This window comes from Macaca nemestrina, chromosome 9 (genome assembly GCF_043159975.1).
Source record: "Macaca nemestrina isolate mMacNem1 chromosome 9, mMacNem.hap1, whole genome shotgun sequence".
NCBI lineage: Eukaryota > Metazoa > Chordata > Mammalia > Primates > Cercopithecidae > Macaca > Macaca nemestrina.
The window spans coordinates 46,505,269-46,527,420 of record NC_092133.1 but is presented as its reverse complement, the minus strand read 5'-3'; the positions used below and the strand labels follow the sequence as shown (position 1 = coordinate 46,527,420).

The 22,152-nt window shown below is 39.0% G+C and overlaps 1 protein-coding gene across 3 annotated transcripts in view; it reads right to left on the bottom strand.

Moving 5' to 3' along the window:
• The window catches only part of LOC105480969 (sphingomyelin synthase 1), a 310,632-nt gene that overhangs the window by 202,979 nt on the left and 85,501 nt on the right, over positions 1 to 22,152 (bottom strand). For all 3 annotated transcript variants that reach the window (XM_071069547.1, XM_071069545.1, XM_071069546.1), the window contains exons 3-4: positions 8,460 to 8,664; positions 4,224 to 4,319 (exon numbers count right to left, since the gene is read on the bottom strand). The gene's annotated coding sequence lies outside the window, so the exon portion shown is untranslated. The remainder of the gene's footprint in view (positions 1 to 4,223; positions 4,320 to 8,459; positions 8,665 to 22,152) is intronic.

Genomic DNA, 22,152 nt, shown 5'->3' with positions numbered 1-22,152 from the left:
GCAAAGACACTGCAAATTAGAGACATGCCTAATGTATTACTTCCATCACAAAATCCACACACACACTTGTCAGATCTGAGTAGCCTCTAGAAACATGTGGTTATCTATTGGTAATTATTCTGCTGCAGAAGGAATAATTAAAAAAAAAAAACTGTTAAATCAGCAACCTCACTTGACATCCATTTTGAAATATTTTTTTCATGTGCCAAAGCCCAAGGCAACTTAGCATTCTACAGACCAAAAATTTCATGCTGCCTTCTATGCCTATTAAGGGGATGCAGAACGTAAGAACATGGAGCTTACAGAGATGATGCCTCTAATTCACAACAGCAAACATCAATTATCTGCACTCCATGTGAAGAAGAAACGCATCCACAGGCAGAGACCCACAACTGACTCGTTTATATCTAGGACTCTGGATAGAAAGAAAAATGGCATTGTGACAGAAAATAGATTGGGAGGCATAACAAATTGGTGCTGAATAAGTACTTTGTTCTAATGAGTTATCCAAGAGTGGTAATTCCAGTTTCCAGGGGAGTAAACATTCAACAGATTAACTACAAAAGGAACCCTGGCAAAAGTGTAAGGATATAGTATGTCATATGTTTAGCTAGCTTTCAAAAAGATCACTCTTGCAATATTTTCTTTATCCTTAGGTGAAACAAAGGAAAGTAATAAATTGATAAAGAGTACTTAGAGACAACTGATTTTTAAAAATCATTTGAGCATTCCTAATTCAGGAATTGTGATGGATTAGATATTTGCAAGGCCCTTCTGCTATACTATAGTTACAGCCTGAATAAATTATATTTAAAAATACTTTTTAATGCACTGGTTAGCTCCGGGTAGAGAAACAAATCCCACGAGAATATAGTGGGAACATGTACTGTTCCTGAGCAAAGAACAGTCACAAGTGAGCAAAAAAGAAAGTTGGAGTTGCCCTGGAGGTAACTATGAATACCAACCAAGGGGTGGGGCAACTAGACAGCCAAGTTTCAGCATGGTGGGGAAAGCCCAGCTTGAAACCTAAGGGAACAGGTATTCAAAGAGAAGAGAAGTGGTCCTGGGTCTGTAGTATCCTCCTGGCTCCTAGTACAAACAAAATTTCAAGAAGTAATACTTCAAGATTCCAAGAAATAATTATCAAGCAAATATTAGCATACAATCAAAACTCACCCTGTACACTAGGAAAGAAGTCCAAAAACATTTAGACCACCAAGGATTTCAGATACTGGCATTATCAAATATAGGATATGAAATAACTGCTTAATGATGAGGCCAAAAAAATGAGCAAGCAAAATGAAACCATCAAAAAATACTCAGGCAGATTTAAGGCAGAAATAAAGATTTTAGAAATTTAAAAAACATACTCATTTGAATTAAAAATTCAATGGATAGGCTAAACAGAAGAGCCAACACAGTTAAAGAGAGAAGTATTGAACTAAAAGCTAAATCTTAAATTACAGAATGAAGCAGAGAAAAACGAGAAAGAAAATACTGAACAGAAATTAAGACATAAAGGATAAAAAGAGAAGTTCTAACTTCCACTAAATCAAAACCAGGAGATGATAGAGAGAATGGAGAAAAGACAGCATTCAAAGCATTGGGAGCTGAAAAATATTTAGAGTGGATAAATGAAATAAATTGATAGATACATGAAACACGAAAAATATAAACAGAATTCTTAAAAGAAAGCCGTAAATAGACATGTTGTAATGAAACTGCTGAACATCAAAGACAAATAAACAAACTTAGAGTAAGTCAAATCATCTACTAAAAAAAATAGCAAATGAAAGATAAACAGATGTCCTGACAGCAAAAATGAAAGTTATGGACAATGGAACAGTACGTCCACAACACTGGGGAAAAAAATAACTATCAACTAAGAACTGTAAGAGTGAAATAAAGACATTTCAGAAACCAAAATGAGAGACGTTACCACCAAAAGATTCTCAAGAAAAGAAAAAATTCTGAAGAAGCTGAATCTCATCAGAGGAAAGGTAAGGATAAAGAAAGGAAGAGGAATAAGAAATGGTAAGCATATAAAGTTAAAAAAATACCATCTCCATACAATAAAATTGACTAATTTGTATGGTGAAGCAAATAATAAAACTGATATGCTGAAAAGAACATCTATGTACAGAAGGAGGGAGTCTTCATTAGTTTTTTTTTTAACTATGAGTTTTGTATTATTCTAGAAGGGGATTAGAATACCTTAAATAATGACTGACTTTAAAACTTCTGTGTATGCACAATGTACTTTCAGGGTAATCATTAGAAGAACAGAAATACAAGTTATAATTTCTAAATCAGCAGAGAAAGAAAAACTGAATAAGAATATAAACCAATAAGAAGTTCAATTCAAAAGAAAAGAAAAAACAAAGATTAGCAATAAAAACATTTTTAGTTTGTTTGTTTGTTTTTGAGATGATGTTTCACTCTTGTCGCCCAGGCTGGAGTGCAGCGGCATGATCTTGGCTCACTGCAACCTCTGCCTCCCAGGTTCAAAGCGATTCTCGTGCCTCAGCTTCCCAAGTAGCTGGGATTACAGGGGCGCACCACCATGCCTGGCTAATTTTTATATTTTTAGTAGAGACAGGGTTTCACCACATTGGCCAGGCTGGTCTCGAACTCCTGACCTTAGGTGATCTGCCTGCCTCAGCCTCCCAAAGTGCTGGGATTACAGGCATGAGCCACCGCACCTGGCCGCAATGAAAATATTTGTACCATATAAACAGTTTCAAATTTTTTAGACTATGCTTCAAAAAACAAAAAAAAGGTCAGGCGCGGTGGCTCAAGCCTGTAATCCCAGCACTTTGGGAGGCCGAGGCGGGCAGATCACAAGGTCAGGAGATCAAAACCATCCTGGCTAACACAGTAAAACCCCATCTCTACTAAAAACACACAAAATTAGCCGGGTGTGGTGGCAGGTGCCTATAGTACCAGCTACTCGGGAGGCTGAGGCAGGAGAATGGTGTGAACCTGGGAGGTGGAGCTTGCAGTGAGCTGAGATTGTGCCACTGCACTCCAGCCTGGGTGACAAAGCAAGACTCCTTCTCAAAAAAAAAAAAAAAACAAACAACAACAACAAAAAAAAACAAAGGGCAGAAACAAGCTTCATTCACTATACAATAAAAGACTGAAATTTTTGTCTAAATTAAAATTATGCACTCTGTTCTCCAAAGGATATCAAAGATGTACAATCACACTATTAATCAGGAAATAAAGATGACAATGATATACTATTTTACATCCACTAGCCTGGCAACAAAATACCAAATATTGGAGGGAAGGGAGACAACAGATAAACTGTGATCAATTCTCCCCACAGAATTTAACTTAACCAGAAAAATTAGTTTATTACCATTACATGCAACAAGTAAATCTTAAAACATAACAGGGCAAAAAAAAATGCAAGCTGCAGAATACTACATGCAATATACCATTCTCTTCAAGCTCAAAATTAAACAAAGCTAAGCAATATATCATTTGGAGATTATATATACAGACATAGTAATCAACATATAGACAGACACAGAAATAGAACACAGAAACAGACATGGAATCAACGATGACGCTAGAGACACTGTTTCATTCATCTTTTACTTTCTAGGTCAAGTTCTTTATCTCATCTCAGATTGGCACTCTGAGCAGCACTGGATTCAACTGTTCAACTCCAGAGAAGAAGGCAGACCTGGTAACAGTGATCTTCCAGGATGAAAGCCTTCATCAAAAGCAATTCCAGACTAAGGGAAAAGGCATGCCCCCAAATGACATATCCTAGTTCATGTGACTTCACATAAACCTGGTTTACGTGATTTCAAATCCAGCAGCATCCTTTTCTGTCATTTCCAGAGACTCAGGCTGACACTGTGTAAACTTGGTTTATGTGACTTCAAATCCAGCAGCATCCTTTTCTGTCATTTCCAGAGACTCGGGCTGACACTGTTTCCTGTGGCCTTTGCTTTACGCATTTCTACCACCCTGGCCCAGACTGCTTGCCTTCTCCAATGAGGGAGCTGGCCTCTTCACGTGTGTTTCCTACTTTCCCCAAACCACACAGGCCTTTTGTTGGCTAATTTTGCCCCTGGGCACCACAAAGGCCTGGAAGATCCCTTTATGCCAGAGCCTCACACAAATGTCAGAACAAAGCAAGAGTGATTACAAGGAACTTCAGAACCATGAGTTCTTTGAGAATGGGTGAAATGCTGATTCTGACTTACCTATATTGTCTTTTATTACACACCCTCTGCTGTGTTCCAACTTTATTGTTCTTAAAATTCAAAAAGTCCACACTCCTTCAGTCACTGAAGCTTTACCTGGAATAACAAGGGCAGAAAATGAGGAAGGAAGCAACCAGAAGGAACAGAAGGGCCCACTTGGAAAAGAAACTCTCTCATATAATCAAATCAATTAAAAACTTGATTTGTGAGAGAAATAAGGGCCACCTGGAAGAAGGAAAATCTCTACCTCCGTCTAAGCCATTTTAACTAAAACTATTAATAGGGGCAGGACACAGTGGGTCACATCTGTAATCTCAGCACTTTGGGAGGCTGAGGTGGGAGGATCACTTGAGCCTAGGAGTTTGAGACCAGCCTGGGCAATACGGCAAGACCTTTTCTGTACAAATAATTTTAAAAATAGCCAGATGTGGTGGTGTTTACCTGTGGTCCCAGTTACTCAGGAGGTTTAGGTAAAAGGATCACTTGAGAATGGGAGGGGGAGGCTGCAGTGAGCCATGACTGCACTCTAACCTGGGCAACACAGCAAGACCCCATCTCAAAAAAAAACTATTAATGTCTTGTTAATAGTAACATAATGTTTGCAGAAGAAATCATTATTATTTATAAAGAGCTTTCACATGCATTTTCTCATTGGAGCCATAAGATCTTGAGAACAGACAAGCACCATTTTAAAATGAAGCAGCCGAAGTTCCCAAAGGTTAGGGAAACTTCCACCAATCACTCAGCCAGCAAGTATCAAAGAAGAAATCAGTGCCCAGCTCTACCAACCCTTGCTCCAAACTCTTCCATGACACCATACAACATAATAGTTTCAACTTGAATAGCAATATTTATTATTTCCTCCTGCATAGATATGCTTTCTTAGACAACAGATAGAATGGCTTTGCATGCTAAGTGACCGACACTGCGATAGGATTAATGTATTTACCACAGACAACCCAAAGGGTAAAAAATCCACACAAAGGTAGTCAAGAAACACGTTATCTTTTCTGCGTACTCTATTTTTCTCTTTAAATCGTAGTTATACTTGCTGGGATTTTTTGTTTTAATTTTTTTTTCTTTTTTTTTTTCCTTTGAGACAGAGTCTCAGGCTGAGTGCAGTGGCACAGTCATGGCTCACTGCAGCCCATGGGCTCAAGCAATCCTCCCAACTCAGCCTCCCAAACAGCTAGGCCTTCAGGTGCATGCCACTATGCCCAGCTGATTTTTTTAGTAGAGATGGGGTCTTGCTATGTTGCCCAGGCTGGTCTCGAAATCTTGGACTCAAGTGATCTTCCCACCTCAGCCTCCCAAAGTGCTGGGAGGCATGCACTAACATAACTGGTCTTTAAATTTCTGTATTCGGAAATAATTTCAAGCTTACAGAAGAGTTGTAGAATAATACTAGTACAAAAGTATCCAGGTACTCTTTACCCAGATTCACTTATTATCAACATTTAACTCATTTATTTAACCATTCACTCACTCTGTCCATTCATTCATTCGACATTTTTTTCTGAGCTATAAGGAGATAAGTTCAATACAACACAGCACTTTACCTCTAAATACTTCAGAATTTATTTCCTAAGAAAAAGAATATTCTCTTACACAACCACAATATAGTTATCAGCCTTAGTAAATTTAATATTTATATAATACTTTAATCTACTGCCATATTCAATTAACTCAATAACACCCTTTTTAGTATTTCTCTTTCCTCCAATTCAGATCCAGTCCGGTGTTAGATACTGCATTTAGCTGCCGTTACTCTTTAGCTTCCTTTCACCTGAACAACACCAGCTTTCCTTTGTCTTTTATGACACTGACACTTTAGAAGAATACAGCCTCTCCCCCTTTTTATATTAATAGAACATTTCTATTTTGACTTTCATGACATTTCCTCAGGTGATTCCTGATGATTCAGTTCAGGTTATGCATTCTCAGAAAACTTCAAAAGTGATATTTTCTTATCTGGATATCACATCTAAAGGCACAAAAAGTACATCTGCCCCAGTTTGGTTATGTTAATTTTGATCACCCAGCCAAGGTGTTGTCCAACTTTTCCAGTGAAAAATTACTACTTTTTCCCTTGCAGCTAACAAGTAATCTGTGGGAAGACACTTTAAGACCATGCAAATATCTTGTCCCTCATCAAAATTTCCCTCTAGATTTAGCATCCATTAGTGATGTCTGCCTGATAAAAACTTTATACTGTGATGACTGCAACATGCTGACTTTTCCAACTCCAGCAATCCCTCCATATTGCCATCCATTACTCAGCATTCCACATTGTTTACCAATACATCTATTTATGATCACCGGAGATACATGAAGTCCTATTTTTTTCAATGACTTATAATTTATCTTTGTACTTATTTTGGTGCTCCAACTGTCTCAGACTTAGCCAGTGGGAAGCCCTTCAAGCTGGCTCCTGTATCCCTGTGACATACTCCCTCTTTTAAAAATATTTTCTTACTTTTATTTCCTTACTTTTTGATATTTAAAAAAAATACTATGGGCTCATCTTGTATCTACCCTGTCTCTGACCTGGATCCTGTCAATTCTCCAAAAACCACTGGTTCCTTTCCATGGAGAATGCTATTAGAGACCAAGATCTGGTATTACCCACTTTTATAGTCATTGTTCATATCTATTGATTATTATTTTGAATATGGGTCACAATCCCCTGCTACTTTGTATGCTTCTTTCCATTATAAGGTAAACAATTGGAGGGTGTTCAGTTTGGCTCTGGTGGCAGCTAAATTACTGGTGGGTCCTCTTGATCCTGCCAGTCTTGGTTTTACACTTGGTTAAGATGAGTCTATTTCACTTATGTCCTTAGTCCAAGCTTACGGTCCTTACTGTAAGGTATGGATGGTCTTTATTCCTAGGATGTGATGTCTCAACAGAATGGCTATGTGATGTCTCAATAGAATGGCTAAGGCATTCAGCAAGGTCTCTTCACCTTGCTAGGCCAGAAACCCAATCACTCTCAGTAATACATGACCTTTGGTACTGCCATTCTGTTCTTAGCCTAGTAGCAGCTGCTCTTTGCAGGGCCTCACCCCTCGAGTAGCTCCCTCCTCTCCAGTACCCTGCCATACAAATTCCAGCCTCTTCAGCCGCCTTAAACTCCAATCTCTGCCCTCTCAATGCTATGAGACTACCATGCTCTGCTAGGGTTCACCTCCCTATATCACAGCGGGGAAAGTATTTAAGCAGGAAACCAGGGCCAATGTGAGTCCCCCTCTTGTGATTCTCTTCTCTCAAGGATCACAGTTCTGGATGCCTGCTGTTCACTGCCTGAAAACCACTGCCTCATAGACAGTAGTCCTGTTTTCTACTTGTTTATCTTAGGAGGCAAGACCAACACCTATTACTTCTCTCTTTTTCTCTTTATGCCTTTAATAGTAAATGGTGATTGAGGAAGACAGGTCTGCTCTACTGGGAAGGGTTAAGACTCAAATATTTTCAATGTATAATAAATGCTCTTTACTTAAACATTTCAAAGAAACTCACTTTCTAACAATCTGTTTCTTACAAATGTATGTGCTTACTTTAAGCACAGCACTGTAGCAAGAAAAATATTCTCTATTGGGGAGGCAATTCCAAACAAATGACACGGAAATGTCCCTGTTTCTTCCAAAAAGCTGACACTCACTTCAGATAGCCAGCTGGCTATCACTCTAACATGCATTTACATTTATTTCCATAACCCTTCCTCCTATTGGCATAACAAAGCAGTAGAGCCTATTCAAATTAATGAAAGTTAGTTGCTCTTCATTTCTCTTGTTTATGTGCCTGTTCTTAGGGATGGAGAAAAGACTTCTTTTCATATAAATCATTTTCTGGTGTATTTCCATGTCTACTTATAACCACTGTTGAGAAAATAATTAGAAAATAAATAATCAAAAATAAAACTTGCAACCCCAGATACAAAGCTAATCAAAACTGGCAAATAAGAATAGTATTTTACCAAATACTGTGAGAAAACATGATTTTGCAATCACAGGAAAATGGAGAAAAAGTCTTCCCTGCACAAGCCAGTAGATTTGTGCCTATGGCACACTGCATGCACGTGTGCACACACAAGGCATTCCAAACACACAGTTTGCAGACTGAAATGTGGGACACCCTCTTGCTACTTCTTGGGCAGAATTCCTTCACATTAGAAATCCATATTTCAGCTCATCTAATTCATTTTCTCACAAGGAATCAATGCATGACAAGTTGTACCTTTCTTTGGTTCTACTTCAGGTCCCCTGGATCTTCAAAGTGAGCATCTGATGTAAACAAAATGCTTAATTGTCCTTTTGTACTCCTCACTGTCCAGGCATTCCTAATCTTCTTGGGGCTCTTAGAACAGTCTTCTCACAGGTCACAATGTCTCCTGTAGACCTTGTTGAATTCTGTTTCCTCAAGTCTGCATGTGTCCAGCACCCTAATGAGGTACAAATTCTTCTGTGTGACCCATTTCCCAGGAATGCAGTCTGAGCCCCCGGGCTTGATAAAACAAGACCTCCATGAACTGCTCCCAGTCCCCCTTACCATTTCATCCCCTAACACTTTATGCTGCATCACTAGTGAAAAACTTGTAGCCATTCCCCCTTCACGAAACACCCTTTTCCTCATTTCTTCTCTTGACTGACTCTGAAAATTTTTTCACGATCACCATTCAAAGCTGGATTAGTGCCCCAGCCCTGTGCTCACCTTTATAATAAATGAACTTCACTGAGTGCTTTTGATATGCTAAGCATGGATGGGCACTTAACATGTATGATCTTATTTAGTGCTACTACCAGGTCTGTAAAGTAGGTGATATTTATTATTATCAGCCCATTTACAGATGAGCAAACATGAAGAAAGACTACACAGCATCCCAATGTCACGCAGCTGGGGAGTGGTGTAGCCACAGAGTTCATAGGCTTTTCATTACAAACAACATGAAACATAATTAGTTGAAAAATTAACAGCATAATAGGTACTTCCAGGCAAAAGGCCCAGAATGTCAATGGTGACCCTATGACAACACTGAAAGGGTAAAAATAAGATGAGAGTAACTCATCAGAATCCTTCAGAAGAGGGTGCAAAAAGAGACCTATAAACTAACATCAACTATAATGCCCATAATAAAGACCAAAATATTTTACCAAGACAGGGTGACCAGCAATTTCTAAGAATCAAGTAAGGTACACATGGCTCAAGCAAAATAACATTTAAAAGAAGTGGCAGAAATAGGAAAGAATTTTCTTACTAGGGATTAGAAAAAAAAGCATTAAATCAAAGATTAAGAAGAGCTCTCAGAGGAAAGAATCTGGAATATTTGAATAATTAAATCAATTCTGTCCTCAAGAAGTTCTTATACTGGGTAACAAATAGCATCCTTTATTGGGTTTACATGTTGGCTCCTACACAAATTGAATGAGTGAAGATTAGTGAATAGGAAAAATCCTGTTGCACCCCATCTGGGCCCTGTGTGCTACAGATCCAATATGTCCATTTCTGGCTCCAGATTGTGAAGGTGGGGTGTAAAGGAGGCATGAACAGGAATGCTGATGACGTGCTCCTTCCAAATGCCACCCAGACAGCCTCATGAAGAGCAAGGTAGAGAGGATCAGTATTTCAGTACAGGCATCACTCAAGCAGGTTACCCTTCTTCACTGGTAGAGACCAAGATGCTCGGTCTCTTGGTTAGACCTTGACTGTGAAGATCTTAATCTCACTTCAAAATAAAAATCAGGCAAGGTCAAAGTTATCAATGCTGGGCTCTACAGTTCTCCGGAAAACTGAAAAACAGAAAAGAATCAAAAGTAGAAAAGTAAAGATCACTGAAACCTAATGTGAGGTATGAAATTCCCAGAGAAAGTTTTGTCTAGGGAAAACAAGGGAGATTCTACCACTTACCATCATTTTAAGCACTACTCTGCTATAAGCAATAGATAGCATTTTTCCATTTCCACCAAAGACAGAGCAGTGAAAACAACTTTAACCTATAAGAATTTCAGCTTTAAGACAGTGACTTTCTCCAAAGCAAGAACTTTTAACTAAGGAGTCTATAGTTTGTATTCCCATGACAAAGGTTGCCATGTTAATTATTAAAACGTAGAACTCCCAAATTGGTATTCCTGTAGAATATGTGATTTTTACCTCAGGAGTTTTGATAATAATCGATAATACAACCATTTATTGAGTGCTTTGCTACAGGCCAAAAGTCACTCAGGGAGACCTGAGGGAAACCCCAGCTCTGCTAGTGCTGTGGGATTCACATGTGTATTAGTCCGTTCTCAAAGTGCTATGGAAACTACCTGAGACTGGGTAATTTATGAAGAAAAGAGGTTTACCTGACTCACAGTTCCACAAGCTTAACAGGAAGCATGACTGGAAGGCAACAGGAAGCATGACTGGAAGGCCTCAGGAAACTTACAATTACAGCAGAAGGCGAAGGGGAAGCAAGCACCTTCTTCTAACAGTAGTAGGAGGGGGTGGTCGGTGGGAGAAGTGCCACACTTTTAAACCATCAGATGTCGGAGAACTCACTCACTATCATGAGAACAGCATGGGGGAAATCCGCCCCATGATCCAATCATCTCCCACCAAGTCCCTCCCCTGACACATGGGGATTACAACTCGAGATTTGGGTGTGGACACAGAGCTAAACCATATAAACACACAATCTCCCTGTTTCAATGCACAACCTCTTCTCTACAGGGATAAGACCAGTGCAAATTAAACTTACACTTACAAAATAGGATAATACCTGCTTTGCGAGGTTTGAGAAAGGATTCAGTTAAGTTAATCTTATTTACCCTGGGTCTCTCATGTAGCAAGCACTTCATAAATGTTAGCTATTATTACTGGCAAATAATTTTAACTTTACTTGGGTCAACTTCTTCCTGCTGTTCAATCCCTGATTCTCTTAAAGGCAAGAGAGGGTGTTTAGGTCAATGAGAGTAATACAACTTCAAGACGAAAAAGAACTTGCTGGCTGGGTGCAGTGGCTCACGCCTGTAATCACAGCACTCTGGGAGGCCGGGGTAGGTGGATCACGAGGTCAAGAGATCGAGACCATCCTGGCCAACATGGTGAAACCCCGTCTCTACTAAAAATACAAAAATTAGCCAGGCATGGTGGTGCGTGCCTGTAGTCCCAGCTACTCGGGAGGCTGAGGCAGAAGAATCACTTGAACCTGGGAGGAGGAGGTTGCAGTGAGCAGAGATGGTGCCCCTGTACTCCAGCCTGGTGACAGAGTGAGATTTCGTCTCAAAAAAAGAAAAAGAACTGGCCATGTGTTCAACCATTCAGCCCATCCACAGCCATCCACTCCCTAAGTAGACATTGATGGTGTACCCATCACACATGGAGCACTGGGGTAGGCCTCTGTGCGGAAAGTCAAAATGAAAATGGCACAGCCCACAGCATTGCTCAAAGGACATCATCACCTTATTGTTAATCACAAACAGTTGTGGAATATTCCCCATGTGCCAGACAGTGCTGCAGGCAATGTGTGTGTGTGTGTACATGTTTGCACACATACTTTTAAGCATCTATATTTGCTCTTTTAATCCTCAAAATAACCCTTTAAAGTATTACTTACTTTCCTTAATTTACAGATGAGAAACTGAGGCACAGAGAGAAAATATAACTTGCTCTCAGTTGCACCGCCTATAATTGGCAGAGCTGAGATTCAGCTCCTGGCTATCCAGTTTCAGAATCTTAGGCTCCTAGCCACTTCATACGCTGCCTCTCCTTAGACGTGTCCGCTAAGAACTAGAGTGAAAACAGACTATGATAAGGGTCCAGTAGGAACATAAATGAAGTGTGGTGTTTATGGGTTACTTGTGCTATCTTGACACATAACAGAAAGAAGAAGAGGCCTTTAACTAGAAAATGATGTGTTTAAGCACACGGTAGCAACCCAGACTGAAAGTCATCCAAAAAACACTTGTGTCTGTCACCCTGAAAAGCCATCTTCTCAGTTATTTAACACATGCTACAGGGAAAGAAGAGGGCTAAGAACCTGGGCTTAGAAGTCAGACATGCCTGGATTTGATTGGCAGGTCCTCCAATGACAACTCTGTGGTCTTCAACAAATAAATTACTTGACCTGTCTCTTCAATATCCTCATTGTAAGGATTAAATGAGAAAATTTATGAAAGAGTTTAGTTGTAGGACATGGCTCTAAGTACTAAATAAATAAAATAATAAAAATACTAAATAAATAAATAGTTGCTATTTTCCTTCAAGATTCATTCCTAAGTAACATTTAACAGTACCAAGTACACAATATCAGTCTATAAACCAAAAAGTATGCAACCTACAGGATTTGAAATACATTGTGGATTCATTATGATATCAATAAGTATGAACTATTAGAGCCCAAAAAGTATGATACATCTGTGTTTCAAAATGCGAGAGAAAAAAAAAATCCTTTCATCTTATGAGATAAGAGCAGTTGTGTATTAGGGGACTACTTTGTCCTCAGTCCTGTAACAGGTACAACACAGATTTTACTCAATCTTCAAAACCACTTGGGGGTTTGTCAAATGATCCTGATTTTACAGATGAGGATTCTGAGTCTCTCAGAGGTTGAATGATTGACTCCAGGTACACTACCAATACACAGCAGAGATTATTGCTTAAAACCAAAAGACTTACCAGTGAGGCAGTCAGAAACATGGCCATTCCGCAAAGCATTTCCTTGGCACCAATCAGAATGTCATCAAGCAACATCCCAATATTATCAATATCTAAATCCCCATTGCACATACTGTGCTTTAAAGAAGCCTAGGCTGGGTGGTAGCTCACACCTGTAATCCCAGCACTTTGGGAAGCCAACGTGAAAGGATCGCTTGAGCCCAGGAGCCCTAGACCAGCCTGGGCAACACGGGGAGACCTCTGTCTCTACAAAAAAATAAAAACTAGCCAGGCTGAGGTGAGAGAATTGCTTGAGCCCAGGAGGCTGAGGCTACAATGATCCATGATTGCAACAGAGCAAGACTCTGTTTCAAAAAAAAAAGGAGAAGAAGAAGCCTAAATCACTGATTGGGAGGTTGTGATATGCCACTGGTGAAAGTGACATACTACTAGAAATCTCATTCCATCATCCAGTTTAGTCAGAATGTCCCTTGGAAACATTGTCAAAGATGGGTAATTTACAAATTGCCATAGCTATCCAAAAGTGACTATATTTCCACAGCAACACATTGGTTCCTACAGCTGGAACATGCGGAAAACAAAGGAACATCAATGGCATTAGACAGGATATGTGTATGTGTTTGGGGTAGGTGTGGATACAGCAGGAAAAGGTAAAGCCAAAGATCCATTTCTAATTTTGTTGATAGCAGAACATCCTTACCACCAAGGTTCGAATCAATTACTTGTAAACATTTTTGTTTATGGTTTTCTATGTGCCGCCTGTCCTCAAGAAAAAAGAAGGCAGCAAGAAAGTTCACTATGTAAATTCTAAGACTCAACTCTGCCTCTAATACTTCCAGACTATAATTGCCATCCCTGAAAGGGCAGAGTTCATATTTTGGAGACCACTGTATCCTTACCATAATACAATGCTAGGTAAACTTAGGCCTTCAATAAACATGGATGGATGTTCACACTCAGTCATAATACAAAATGCAGAGGAAAAAGGTGTGAGGGGCTGCCCAAGGAGGATTACTTACTATTACACTGCTCTTTGGAACTTAACAGTCATAGAAACGTGGAATTACAGGAAGTTCGATTTTCTGAACTTTTTTTGAATGAGCACATCTTACACTTCGGGGGTGAAAAACGCCTCCCTATTCCCTTTGACTATTAAAAATATTTGCCAATATTATTAAATACTTACAGGTCTAAAAAATGCCATCTAATCGACTATTTCAGAAATATGAATCATATATGCAAAAATTTATTGTAGCATTGTGCTTGACACAGCAGAAATAAAGAAGAACAAGGCCGGGCCAACAACGGTTGAATGGAGGGACAGACTCTAAACAAATAATTACCATTCCGTACCATGCAACTGGTGCTTTTGGAAAAGGAAAACCATGTACTGGAGAACCCAGAGGAGGGAATGGCTAACACTGCTTACATTTCAATCCCACACCACAAAAAAAGGAGTTTTCTTTCCTCCAATATTCTTTGCAATTTCCTTGTCCAATCTTCACTATTTCCTTTAAAGTGAAAAAGCAGCACAGTCCCTCTGTATGCTAAATACTCCTACATAGCAACTGTGTTTCTCAATCATCATCCCATCCCCCAAAAATCTGCACATTGCCTTAAATAAGAAGTTTCCGCAAACTAATGATCAGCCACCCTGTTAACATATAGTTTGATTATTTTAGATTAGCGTCATCAGAATTTTTTTGGCCCTAGTGTTTCCTCCAAAATCCTGGCCTTCTTACAGTCAATTAAACTGTATGTGTTTTCCTATCCTAAAATCTTAAAGACACATATTTTTCTAAAATGTTCTAACACCATCATTAGAAGTTCATTTCATTACATAATTAAAAATTAACTTGATAATGCTGTCAGTGCGACTGAACATTAAAAGTATTTCTAAATTTCTGATAGGACAGAAAGGGAAAAGGGCAGGTCACATAATTCTAATCAAAGGAAAACATATAAAAGGGCTTTCCTCCTAAAGGAAAACAGAATCTTTTTTTTAGAGACAGAGTCTCACTGTGCCACCCAGGCTGGAGTGCAGTTAGCATGATTATAGCTCACTGTAGGCTTGAATTCCTGGGCTCCAAGCGATCCTCCCACCTCAGCCTCCCAAGTAGCTAAGACTACACGTATGTGCCACCACACCTGGCTATTTTTTTTTTTCCTGTACCGACGGGGTCTTGCTATGTTACCCAAGCTGGTCTCAAACTCCTGGCCTCAAGCAACGCTCCCGCCTCGGCCTCCCGAAGCACTGGGATTACAGGCATGAGCCACTGCGTCCAGCACACAATCCTCTTTTTTAACAATAGTTTATATAATACATGCAAATGCAGTGTGGTTTCTTCCATTTTCACTAAAAATCTATGAGGATAATACTAAAGTGTGCTTCAGGGAAAAGGATATTGGAAAGGGAGGCACTGAAAATGTAGAAATAAACACCTTTTTCTTATTTCAAGTTAAAAAGTACTAGATAAGATGACTGAAAACATATCGCGCAGGGAGTTTTCACAAACAGGATGGTCTCTAACACATGACCTTCTAGGAAAACCATTTGGATGTGGTCTTTTATACAGGACAATCCTAGAAACAACAGAAAAGGTTTTCTGAAAATTCAACAACTACTTCACTATTCAGAAAGTCGTCATCTCACTTAGCTAAGGCAGGCACCATTTATACCTCAGCCCCACCATCTGATTGATCTGAAGCTTGTTATCAGTGAAAATCTTGCTATCACCCATGTGTGCTCATGAGTTTCATATTTTAAATGGAACATACATGTGTAGACTACCTGTTAGGACCTTACTCTCTGCTCAACTTTTACTTTTCTTAATAGTAAAAAGCTATTCTATTTGTTTGGGGACGTGCCATACTTTACTATTCCCTTACCTTTGTGCATCCTATTCATTTCAAAGTGACTTAGAGCACACTGTTCAATAAACATGATACAAGTGTTTGGTACACAATCATCCACAAGCTGCTGCTCTACAGGCCTGTTAGCGTGGTTAGTACTGAACCAGAGGTAACAGCTAGTCACTGTACTATACATGTGACAAAAGTCTTCTTGAATCCCCACAATGTCATTCAAACTAGGGCCTAGCTCTTTAACTGCCCACTCCACCACCTGCCTTACAAAGGGATTGGATCCACTCATCCTACCCAATGGTTTGAACGTCTTCCTCCTCTCTGCTGCGGCCCACCTTCCCTACCTGCCCACTGCTTGAATGCATGCTTGGAAGGTATACTACCTATACCAATACCACCATCTCCACCTACTAAGAATTTGGGATATGCCAGATAGCTTTAATCCAAGCAATAGCAGGATAAGGTAGGCACTAATCTCATCTTACAGATAAAGACGCTTACAGATAAAGTTCATAGAGAATGGTCAGTAACCAGCATGCAAGTGGTCAAGCCAGGATTGCAACCCAGATTCTGAGACCAAATTCTGGCTTGGGACTGAATTATTTACATTCATATGTACACAGAAGGTCCTTGAATAACACTGTTCCATTCAACTTTTTTTGTTATAACACTGATGAGAAAAAAAAAATGGTTCCTGGTCAGGGTCACTGTCCATGTGGAGTCTGCAAGTTCTTCCCATGTCTGCATGGGTTTTCTCAGGTACTCTGGTTTCTTATCCAGTTCCCAGAGATACGTCCGTTAGGTTCCTTGGCATGTCTCCATGGTCCCAGTCCGAGAGAGAGAGAGAGAGAGAGAGAGAGAGAGAGAGAGAGAGAGAGTGTGTGTGTGTGTGTGTGTGTGTGTGTGTGTGTGTGTGTGTCCTGTGATGGGATGGCATCCTGTCCAGAATGTGTTCCCACCTTGGGCCCTGAGCTGCTGGGATAGGCTCTCTCACCCAAAACCCTGAACTAGAATAATTGGATGAATAATCATCTTGTTTGTATCAATTTTTCTTAAGTGTAAGTATAGCTCATATCCACCTCAATGTTTAATATTAGAAGTGTTTTGGTCCTTATTTAGAAGTTTGGTGATGTTTTGTGGTCAGAAATATGCCATAGGAACTTATTTCTTATTTATATCAATTAGCCCATGAGAAAATTGGTTTCTTAACATGTCGATTCTCTTAAGAATCTTAAGTTTCCAAGAACCTATCGATGACATTAAGTGAGGACTTACTGTTGTTAAACCTTGCATCAAGTCAAATTATTTTTCTTAAAGCTCTAAAATTGCTAAAAGAATTTGGTTTATGAGTTCCCTATGCAATCTTCCCCAAAATTCATGATTTGGAAGGTAATTTTTAGGTCTTTAGCCCTAGGCAAAGCAGTCCATCTTTTTTTATTGCTACATGGATCAGGTTTGGATTTCCCAGACCTGCTATGACTGTAGAATAGACTGATAGCTGATTTCTTTGAATGTGTGATTACTTCAGTTCATGTAAGCAATCCACCAAGTGCAGTTACTAGGTACCAAGTGCTGAGTTAGATGCCAGGAACAGTAACAGTAAGACATGAATTCTGACAGCACCGAGTCTGCTGGGGCATACACAACATGCTCAAAAATAAATGAGACAGGTACCACATAAATCCAAAGGATGAGATATTGATCTTCATGAAAAAAATGCTGAGCTAATATAGAGTATAAATAGAATATTTTTAAATACTCTTCTATTTTGAGTGGACCAATGTTTCCACATAACTTCTCTAAAAACAGAAACACTATTACAAGAGTATTGCAATCTCACTGAAATCTTTGACAAAGATGGTGAAAAAAAAATAGAGAGAGCTTTTCCCCCCAATAAATTCTTTTATTTTAGGTTTACTTTTTTTGTTTTAATTGTGATAGAACTGGCAAAGGTCAGGATTAAGGGATTTTTTTCCCCTTAATTCAAAATACCATTAAGATGAATTTTTCTTTTTAAACTTTAATATAACAGTCCTTCCTTTGTTCTGATTATCAGCACTGTCAATCAAAAGCACTCATTAATATTGGTAAGTTGAGAAGTACAGCTTGAAACTCTGAAAGGTCAGTGAACAAATGTTTAATAATCAGATCAGCTTTAACATAGGAATTTGAAAATAAGAAACAGGAAGCTTCAAACTTTTCTCTAACATTATTTGAATTGTCAATTGTTTACATACGGTGTTTTGCTTTATCTCTTCAGAACATTTTAAAGGTTGTTATTTGTAAGTGAACACACACATTTTTCTTAATTATGTTCAGGAAATAATAAATAATTATTATAAAAGAGAACATATATAAATCTATAAGGAAAACACTAAACCTTAAATAGAAAAAAAAACATAAAAATATATAAAGTTTATATACACACATATGTAAATTACATAAGAAAAACAGAAATGGCTAATGAACACATAGTTAAATGAACCATGTTACATATAATATGATATCCTCTGCACCGGTTAAAAACAAAAAAGGAAGTTGGGTGCGGTGGCACAACCCTACAGTCCCAGCTACTCGGGAGGCTAAGGCAGAAGGATCACTTGAGCCCAGGAGTTCTAGTCTAGCCTGGGCTACACAGTAAGACCAGATCTCAAGGAGAAAAAATAAGGAAAGTTAAAAACCATAAATTTATCCCCAAAATATATAGAATATAAGTGTTTAATGCCCAATAAAACTGTGCATCTATGTATTTAACTATCTGCACACACACATTTTAAGTATAGCAAAAGGTCTACAAAGATACACTCAGCTGATAAAAGTGGGCACCTGTAGGGATGGAAAGGGAAAGAGAGAGAAGACAAAGAGGGCTTTGTCTGTAGTGTTAAAATCTTTTGAGATTTATTCATCTATCATTTGCATAACTAAAAAGAAGTTAAAATATAGTACTGGGTACATGAAAAATAGTGTAACAAATGGACATTGTGGACATTGGCTCAATGTAACCTATTATTCAAAGGAATGTAAATTGAACCAACGCAGTATTTCATATTAAATCGGCACTTTAAAATATTCAATGCTAATGATAGTAAAATGAGATTAATGCTTCCCTACACAGGGAAACATTATCCATCAGGAGCCTTAAAAATGTCCATGCTGTGTTCTCACTCATAGGTGGGAATTGAACAATGAGACCACTTGGACACAGGAAGGGGAACATCACACACCAGGGCTTGTTGTGGAGTGAGGGGAGGGGAGAGGGATAGCATTAGGAGATATACTCAATGTAAATGATGAGTTAATGGGTGTAGCACACCAACATGGCACACGTACACATATGTAACAAACCTGCACGTTGTGCACATGTACCCTAGAACATAAAGTATAATAATAATAAAAAAAGATTCCAGTTAAAGTGGAAAAAAAAATGTCCATGCTGTTTGACACAGTTCCAGTTTGAATCTATCTTAAGGAAATAATTAGAAATGAGGATAAAATTCGTTTTACTATTTTCACTACTAAAATGCAAAATTGCCTAATTGTTCAACAACAGGGAAGCAATTTACAAAACTGAGATATCCACACAGTTGAATAGTATGCAGTCATTAAAAATTTTACTCATGCAGAAATGCTTCAGATATTAAGTGAGGACAGCAGTATGCAAAAATAGTCTTAAAATATAAAATATGTACACGTAGAAAAAGAATAGGCAAAATACACCAAATAGGTTAACAAAATGATAGCTGTGTTCTCACACCTTTCTTTTTCGGTTTTGTATCCACAGCAACTAGAAGTTTCCACTCATGGCAGCAGGCATGCAGACATTGCTAAGTAAATAAATTTTCCATTAAAAACAATAGCTATTGGCCAGGTGTGGTGACTCATGCCTGTAATCCCAGCACTTGGGGAGGCCAAGGCGGTTGGATCACCTGAGGTCAGGAGTTCAAGACCAGCCTGGCCAACATGGTGGAACCATCTCTACTAAAAATGCAAGAATTAGCCAGGTGTGGTGGCGGGTGCCGGTAGTCCCAGCCACTTGGGAGGCTGAGGGAGGAGAATCAGTTGAACCTGGGAGGCAGAGGTTGCAGTGAGCTGAGATCACATCACTGCACTCCAGAATGGTGATAGAACAAGAGTCCATCTCAAAATGAATAAATAAATAAATAAATAAAATAATTATCATCTTAAAAAGTATCTAGCCTTTTTCATTGTACCGTGGTTGTTCGTATGAAGCATGCCTATGCACAGAATTTATTCTGAGAAATACTGCTGCAAGTATTTCCTTAGAGCAAGCTTAATTTTTTTCCTTTATTTTTTTTTTTTTTTTTTTGGTCAGGGGGTTGGAGTCTTGCTCTGTCACCAGGCTGGAGTGCAGTGGCGCCATCTCGGCTCACTGCAACCTCCGCCTCCTGGGTTCAAGCAATTCTCCTGCCTCAGCTTCTCCAGTAGCTGGGACTACAGGTACAGGTGCACCACCACGCCCAGCTAATTTTTGCATTTTTAATAGAGGTGGGGTTTCACCATGTTGGCCAGGATGGTCTTGATGTCTTGACTTCATGATCCACCCGCCTCAGCCTCCCAAAGTGCTAGGATTACAGGCATGAGCTACCACGCCTGGCCAAGCTTAAATTCTTAATGGGCTGATTCACTGATACCACTCTATGATCTTGGGCTCTAGGTGTGAAGATGGAAACTTGACTCTTCTGAACATCAGCTCTAGTGTCTGAGATGCTCTCCCACCTCTGATTCAGCCACTTTTTGGGGGAGAGGAGCCAAGCTTGGCCTTTATGGCTGTTACCCAACCCCACTCAGAAACATGAATGTATGACGTCTCAGTGGAAATTTCCTAGGCAGAGCTTCAATCTAGACAAATGTAGTTAGTATTACTGTATTAGATTTTGTTTTTATACATTCTTCTTCTTTACTGTATTGATATCCCTTCTTGCTTCACATTCTTTAATTGACTTAAGTTCTTCCCCCACACACATCCACTCCTTGTAATCAAAATCCTCATTTCCAGCTGGGCACAGTGCTCGTGCCTGCAATCCTAACACTTTGGGAGGCTGAAATAGAAAGATCTCTTGAGTCCAGGAGTTTGGGACCAGCCTGGGCAAACACCAAGACCCCATCTCTACTAAAAATCAAAAAATCAAAAACTAGTCAAAAATGGTGGTGCACGCCTATAGTCTCAGCTACTCAGGAGAATGAGGTGGGAGGATCCCTTGAGCCCAGGAGATCAAAGCTGCAGTGAGCTGTGATTGTGCCACTGCATAAACAGTCAAGACCCTGTCTCAAAAAAATAAACAAACGAAAAACTCATCTCCTTTTGAGGAATAAATCTGTCAGAAATATTTAGATTTAAAACAATGGAATACATAATTACTGAGATTTTAAATGATTAGAACAATCAGGAATATTTGGAGTAAAGGGTTGACAAGGCACCTGCTAATAATCATGTTTTTATTGCTGTATTAAGCTGCTTAATTACAAAAATAATTCTACATGCTCACAGAAAACATTTTATGTATAGTACTAAAGCTCTAAGAAGGAAAAACTACCTGGAATTTCACTACTCAAAGATAATCCAAGTGAACATTTTGATTAATGCCTTTCCAGGTCTCTCCTCTATGTTTACGAAGTTTCTTTATTGAAATCTTAACCTGTTTATTATAGCATGTTTTTCATACATTTTTGTCCCATGTCATACTTTTCTTCATACATGAAAAATATGAAAAACATGCTATAATCATTGTCATGATTAAAAACATGCTATAATCATTGTCAAGGTTATGCAACAGTCTTTCATATAGGTGAATTATATTTATTCAACCTCCTTTTGGACATCATCTGGGTTGTTTTCAATGTTCAGCCTCAAACAGTGCTCACTAGGCATCCTCAGAGTGAAATCTCTGAATACATCATTAATCATTTCCTTAGAAATTACTCTTAGAAGTAGACTAACAGAGACAAAGGGTTGACACATTGCTTCTTGTTTGGCCCCCAGGCCTTCCAGGGAAAACAGCCCACTGAGTCATTTTAGCATTTGCATTTCTCTCAAGCTCCTTTGGCTGAATTCTTGCAGTCTGTATCTCTAACATGTCTAACTGAATGACTGATATGTATCAATGAATATCCTAGGACCCTGTACTGATCTTGTTTGATCCTTAGTTCAAACCTTTGTTTTTCCCACACAGTAGCTTTCTGATCAACAGACAAAGTAAAGTAACCTTTTCTCCAGAAAGTTTGGGAGTGTGGAGCCTGTACCTCCAAATCTCAAACCCTCCTACTGCTAAGACTACTCACCTGGGATGGTATTAGAGATAAAATGTTGGGGTACTCAGCCCTCTACCCCATTTCATGATGCTAACTCTTAATTTACTTAGCATCGCCCTGTTTCTTTTAGTGAAACCAA